This window comes from Corylus avellana, unplaced genomic scaffold (genome assembly GCF_965113065.1).
Source record: "Corylus avellana unplaced genomic scaffold, dhCorAvel1.hap1.2 HAP1_SCAFFOLD_14, whole genome shotgun sequence".
In the NCBI taxonomy this organism is placed as follows: domain Eukaryota; kingdom Viridiplantae; phylum Streptophyta; class Magnoliopsida; order Fagales; family Betulaceae; genus Corylus; species Corylus avellana.
Window position 1 is genome coordinate 82,501 of NW_028290473.1, and position 7,500 is coordinate 90,000.

The following is a 7,500-nucleotide window of genomic DNA, read 5'->3' on the forward strand; positions in this document are numbered from 1 at the left end:
GGGCAGAGTAGTTTCCCCTTTCTATTAGTAAGGTTGTCAAAAGGCTCTTCCTGAGTTCTCGATTACTTGCCCAACCAGACGAGATTAGTTGAATGACCAAAGCAGAAGAAGGCATAGTGATCACTGACCCAAGCATAGGGATTTCATTTCCTAGCTTAAAGAAGAGAGGCTTGATACCCGCATAAGCACGAGTTGATCCATTAGATATTAATGTTGGTTGAGCCCTCTCCAATGCTCCTGTTTAGCCTGTTCCGATCTTCCTCAACGGTGGAGGAAGGTTGTTTTTGGCAACGACGCTTTGAGTCTTGTCTGAAAGTCCAAAGGCACGTCAACATAAACCTGACTTCCCAACCAAAGGAAAGGATTTATTTACGACTTTTAGCTACTTGTCCGAAAGCTGCAAAGATACGACTCACAACAAAGCCGTATCGCCAAAGCCCCCTCTCCCTACGGTCGAGTATATTTCATAACCTCTTCTTTCAGTCGAGCTACTTTGTCCCTCGCACTCACGTTTTTCAGCAGCCACTGCTACTCTTAAATTTTCCTATTGAATCAAGCAATCCTGAATCCGAAGTACGGTAACATGGAAGTAACATAAGCAGATTCAAAGCATGAACGCCGGATTTAAGCTGCGGAAGAAGCAGAAGTCCGATCCTTAATATATATTGCCGGAACTGGGCAAGCGAAGTTAGTTAGCTTTCTTTGAATTCTTTAATGTCCTCAGGGCAAAGCCAGGCACAAACCGAAGAAGGAGAATTGGAATTTTCCTTAAATGAAAGAAACCCGCGGCAACATGAACGCCGGATTTAAGCTAATGAACAAAGGGGGGCTGAACGACAAGATGGAAGTGTCTTTTCTGGTAAGGCTAAAGACGAGACCCGGAAAGTTCCGGCATAGTAGCGCGCCAAGCCAAAGAGCAAGCGAAGCTGCAAACGAAGACCCCCAAAAGGTACAGCGAGTTACAGCCCCCTAGGAAGAGGGTAAGGCCGCTCAAATGGAGGCTTGGCTTGAAAGGTTTCTTTACTTTGAGAAATAAGCGCCAACTATTAATATTATTAGTCAAAGTAAAGGTGCGCAGGTTTGGAACCCGTTTTCGGAGCTGGCTGCAAAGCCCTTACGTCATAGGGGTAGCGGCATATTGTACTAGATCCGTAACCTATAGCATCATTAGTAGAGCTAGCGGCAGATTCTTTAGCACTCGTACCTTCATTATGGATTAACTAGCACGAGTAGCGGCTTCAGTAGCTTATCCAGGGTACCTCCAGTAGTGGAGGAGGCAAAGCACCAGTGGTAGCATCAGTACCGGCATAGCCTTTTTTTTACAATAAAGAAAGGACTGGTACTGAACTAGTAGATACGGTTGAGTCAGTTGTTGATCCAAAAGCGGTAGAAGTGGTAGTAGTATACCTTCCATATCAAGAGCTAGAGACAAGTGATGGCTTTCCCTGTACAATAAGCCCAGTAGATCCAGTTGATTATGCTCGCGCTCATGATAGGGATTCAGTTTATGGCGTGAGGTTCAGTTCCTTATCTAGAAGCATACCTGGATATATACCCATAGTGGCTTCCATACCTATCTCTGGTAGAGTTAACAGCATATCAACCTATGACTATTAGACCCATACCAAGATCCAGCAGTATACTTTAGCATTTACAGATCTCTTTCGTTATCCTATTATCCGGGTTACTCACCGTACAGAGCAGATTGAAGGCCATTAAATTTAGAGAAGGTTCAAGATCCATACCCGGGCGGGGAAAGGAACAGGGGTATAGGCATACTGGAAACCGTTTGGCAAGTCAAGGGACCCTGGAATCCGCCCCTTAGCTATAACGTTCCAGAGTCATGCAGAACAGACACTAACCGTTCTCCAATTACTATTAATTAATTGGACCTTCAAGGTATTATTATCGCTTAGCGCTTGTGCTAAGGAGCGAGTAGAGTACAAAAACGAAAGATTCGAGTAACCCTCCGAGCTAGGGAGATATTAAAAAAGGCCGTAGCAAGGAGACTTTAACAGACCAGTTAGAGTAAAGCCCCCACTTTCATAAGAAGAGCGTCAGTAGGATAAAACAGCAATCCCAAGACTAGCTTTCCCGGACAATGTATATTGTGAAATGGTGGCGCTATAACAAATCCAGAGTACCTTAACTTGCGGTTGCCGCACAAAAGCTGGTCACCTTAACCAGTCATACCCATTTATAGAGATTCAGGATCTGAAGCTCAAATTAAAGCCATAAAACAAGTAGCTACTCCTACTGCAATTGGGACTTCTTTTAAGCCAGCCCACCAAAGAATTCCACCTCGACTCCCCTCTACCAGAGAATCCATGAATTCCGGGCACCTGCAGTAGCTGCAGGGATGGGAAAGACAAATAACCAGCCAACTATGTATGCCTTCAAGCCCGCCTTCCTCTCATCTTCCTTATGGAATGGGCTCCTCCTTAGAATTAACGAGATCTAGAATCTTGGATGAATCTTCTTGAAACGGGTTGATCAACCCTAGAAGACTCGATGGCTTAACAGTCCAGTGAATAACCTGATTAAGAGAGATAACCCGGTCTTTAGACACTCGCCCTACTTCTTAAAGATAGATAGAAAAGATTGGGGAATGCCAGATGCGGAAGCAGTTCCAGTCCCAGCTGCTGAGGTGGCGTAGTGACAGGTGAGAACAATAACAACAGAAGCAGCGGAAGATCCTGCAGTAGTATATTCGGTTGTTTGCGGTGGAATAGATTCAAGCGTCCGGGCCAGTAGATCCAGAGCAAATAGGCGTTGACTTAGTTGCTTTTGCAGTTGATTTTAATCCCGATGTTGATCCGACGCAACTTACCGGTGATAGTCGCAGCACCAGGAGCTTTCAAGGGAGGCAGACATGTATAGATAGTAGCCGATAGTGGCATACCTTCCGGATCGAGGGTCCCGCCCGGTAAACACCATACAGGCAAAATACCAGCGGGGGGAAGAGGCCCTTCTCACTCAAGCTCAAGCATTTACTTTTCTAGTTAGAGACCAACGTCTTGGGGCTAACGTGGGATCCGCTCAAGGACCTACCGGTTTAGGTAAATTTCTAATGCGTTCCCCGACTGGAGAGGTCATTTTTGGAGGTATTATTATCGCTTAGCGCTTGTGCTGAGGAGAAACTATGCGCTTTTCAAAAATTGTCGGAAGAACGGGTAATATAATATATATATATATAATATATTACATTACCGGCCGGCTGGTTTTTATGCAAAAAAGACAAAACGGGATTGGATTTCCACTCATAAGGAAGGAAGGTTAGATACCTTTGACAGGGTTGTATTTTTGGTTGAAATGGGATGGTGTTCAAACTCCCGAAATCTTGTCCATTAGGCTAGACAGCGGGCCCTCCCCTTTCTGACTGGCCTAATGGACAGGCTCGGGGAAGGGTCAATCTCCTCCGGAGCATGCTGCACAGCCACTCATTCGTCCTGACCAAATAGTAGAATCTATCTCTCAGCGATTCTTTTCTCCGCTAATAACCCCTTCCCAACCAGCCCGCCCGATCGATTTTGTAAGATCGGCTAATTCAAAGGGGTTAATCTGGTCCGAAGTTGTCGGAACGAATCGTTTGCTTTATCGAACAAAGCTTTATTTTATTAGGGGGTCTTGGTTGGCCCCCTATTTTCAACCAGCTGGCGTCGACCAGCTTTGCGATACGGACGGACACGAAGAAGAACGCAGGCAGCGGAAATGCAAAAGAGAAAAGATTCCCGACTCAGAGCATGTTATTGACTCAACCATAAATCTGTTGAATGAAGGTAGCTTGCTTACTCTCAGCCACTAGTTAGAAGCAAATCCCTTGACTTCGTTTATGCCCTTATGCAGTAAAGAAAGCAAGTGAGGCGGGCTAAGATTCCATTCGAAGTAACGTAAGAGGATTCGATGTTGCACTATCTTCAACTCTTCTCGGGATCCGGAGTTTTTCGAGAAAAGGTCCCATCCTTCAATATCATGATTGGGTCGACCAGGCCAGATCATGAGTGAAATATCATGATCGGGTCGACCAGGTCAGATCATGAGTGAATAGAAAATCTAAAACGTACATAGCTGTTCCAGCTGAAATACTTGGAATAATTCTACCACTTCTACTAGGAGTAGCCTTTTTAGTGCTAGCTGAACGTAAAGTAATGGCTTTTGTGCAACGTCGAAAGGGTCCTGATGTTGTGGGATCGTTCGGATTGTTACAACCTCTAGCAGATGGTTTGAAATTGATTCTAAAAGAACCTATTTCACCAAGTAGTGCTAATTTCTCCCTTTTTAGAATGGCTCCAGTGGCTACATTTATGTTAAGTCTGGTCGCTCGGGCCGTTGTACCTTTTGATTATGGTATGGTATTGTCAGATCCGAACATAGGGCTACTTTATTTGTTTGCCATATCTTCGCTAGGTGTTTATGGAATTATTATAGCAGGTTGGTCCAGTAATTAGGAGGCGGCCGTTCGGTCGCCTATGATACTAGGACCAATAGGTAAAAAATGGGTTTGTGCCGCAGGTGTTGAACGATCTACTCTACACAGGTGTGGGCTTACAGGGCTAGGGCTCATAAACCCTCTCTTTCATTCATCAATAGGGCCCTGGTCGGTAACTTTTCCGGGCCAGGATCGATAAGTGGAAGTCATAAAAAAGAGATGTTTCTCTTCGCACCTCAGATCAAGAGGAAGGGTAGCTTGTCAAGCTGGCCTATATATATATTTATTTATATCTTTATTATATATATTTATATTATTTTATATATAAATAAAAAGATTCGCTGTCTTTTAACCGGCTGTTCTTCTTTGTCAACGCTACTAAAGACCTATAGGTTCGCCTACTTGACTTATGAAAGATAATGAGAATGGGTTATTAAAAAAGGAAAGGCGCTACTTAGCCCTACATTAGTAGAAGTAAGCGGCTGAGTTAGCCTAGCCTACCCTACTAATGTATTGTATAGTAGAGTATAGTATAGTAGGCGAGCGAGTTAGCGAAGACGCTTAGGCTAATAGATAAGAGAGCGTCGGTGCGTAGCCTTCATTCTACTACGCTACGCAAAGGTTACGAAGTAACTTAGCTCGACGTTAGGAGAGTCAAGGGGGAACGCCATACCTACATAGAAGAACCGCTGTTCGCTGACTTTCTAAGGTCTAACCTTTCGCTCCCCTACTGAAAAGGGGCAAAGCCGCTTCGCACCACTGATAGATTACTTAAGATTCAATTCAAAAGGCCCTACTTAGTTTCGCAAGCCTTTGTCATTGTTAGTCAACTAAGTAGGGCCCGAGGCCCCCTGCGAATCCGTAAATATGAGGAGCATGCCGCAACAAAAGGATGGTCCCCTATGCATTTCATTCTTTCTGGAAGGGAAAAAATAAAAAAGTACCCCCATCATGGTGAACCTCTCCTTGTGATCGGGATGAGGTAGATGCCTCCCGGCCGGGGGGCTGATCGAATCGGAGTTTCCTTAGGTAGCCACCGACCTACAGTTATCCTTAAACTTCCGTGCTTGGTGGAGAAGAAGCGAACAAAGGTACGCTCGCTTGCTGTCTTGTTCTCTGCCGCGAACTGGGATCGCTCGCCAGCTAGGTCAGATTGGAGCAAGATTTTTTGAGAACAGATTACCCATCTTCGGGGACAAGGGGCGGAACGACCTCTCGATCTACTTACTGCAGCCCAAGAATAAAAACGTCGTCTAGGCGTTCCCTGTTGCTCCGATCTCCTACGCCTAGGACGTTGTCTGGGCCAAGAGCCATAGTTAGTTGCTGTTTCCATTTGGTTTGGTTGTTTTTTTTTCTTGTTGTTGATACCGGCAAGACCCAGCCAGATGATGTCTGCTGGTTGGTAGTGAGAGGACTCTTAGTACCTGCATACCAAAAAGGGGGCGCCGATTAAAAAACAATCATTTGATTTTGTTTCTTGCTCTCCCTTAGCAGCGGGAAAGGAGTCTATCTATCTGCCTAGCTTTGGTAGATTTCCTCCAACGCAATCCACAGAAATTCCACGAATCCCTTGGTGGATAAGTCCGACGACTCAGCAGCAGTGCGGAATTGAGTTTATCGTCCGGTGGATCTGATCTATAGTTAGGGGGCAATACATACCAAAAGGTTCGAAGAAGGAACGCGCATAAGAGTATATAACCAACCCACCCTTCTGTATAACCTATTCACATTAGTGAAGCGACTGGATGCATAAGGGAAGTGCACGTTTGTGAGACCTTAGTCGGGATGCATAGGGAAGTAAACCTACGAGCACGGAAGAGCGTGGTACCGCTGCCCCTCTCTAAGTAAAGGTAAAGTCTCTCCTTCAGCTAGAATGTAAGGAAATTGAAAGAAGCGCGGAAAAGGGTCAAACGCGGTTGCTAGCATCGAAGAGAGCCGTCATCGACGATAAAGTGGGAGTTCGGACTTGGCGAACGAGCTCTTGCCGCGGGAGAGGAAAGCGGGGCAGGCAAAATAACCATTCCGGTGGTTGATAGTGGAGCAAAGGCTGGATAAAACATGGATAGGCATGCCTTATCATCCAAAAGGATGTAGAAAGAGGAAGGGCTCGCGGGGTCGATCCCACATCTCATAGATAGGAGGAATACCAGGGATGATAAGGGATAATTAACTCTACAGCTCACAGGAATGGGAAAAGTCATTCCGCATTACTCCAGTTTTTTCATAGCTTTATTTAATTAATCAATTAAAAGTACGGCGAATAAATCCATCGGATTCATGAATTAATAAATGTAGACCACACAAATTTTTCAAATGCTAGTTTATTACAAGATAACTGATACGAACATTAAACCGAACAAGGCCTAATACGTGTATACATATTTCTTCTCTAGCCTAACATGAATGACTTATTTCATTGATGCATAATTTCTTTTTTGAGCGAAGCAAAATCTTATTTACTCGTTTATTACATGGTGAGGGCAATATGACTCATTAGATGATCGACTCTAATTGATAAACTATGATATTAAAAAATTGTATTTTACTCAAAACCTGACCAGGCAATCAAACGGATGCAGCAATCAAAGGGCTGCCATTAATTAGTCTAACGCGCACTACGGCTTTTCTTCCTCTCCCTATGGTCGAGCTATTTTCAATACCTTGGTCTACTATCGATGATTTTCTTAGAAGAACTGCGGCAAGTTTGAAAGCATGATTTGTGAAGCTTGAACAAGCGCCTCTCTGGGGTATCTATAGAAAGCAGATTCTCCTCGCAAGGTGGTCAAAATGGCATGATGAGAACAAATGGTAGGAATGACCAGGAATTCGTCCTAAAGTATGTGTCATAGGCTGACCGCACGAGTAGATCTGGCAGGGTATGGTCCCTCGCCTCTATGCCCGTTTCCTTCATGGGATCGCCCGATTTCAATTGAGATGTTCCCCACCCAACAGGGTAAAGTCCCGGTTTCTATACAGAGATATGCCCATCAGATGAAAGTTTTTCACGGTCTCCAGGAACCTTGTTTGACTATTCTATTTTCATAGGCAAGACTAACTAGTAGTTCCAAAGA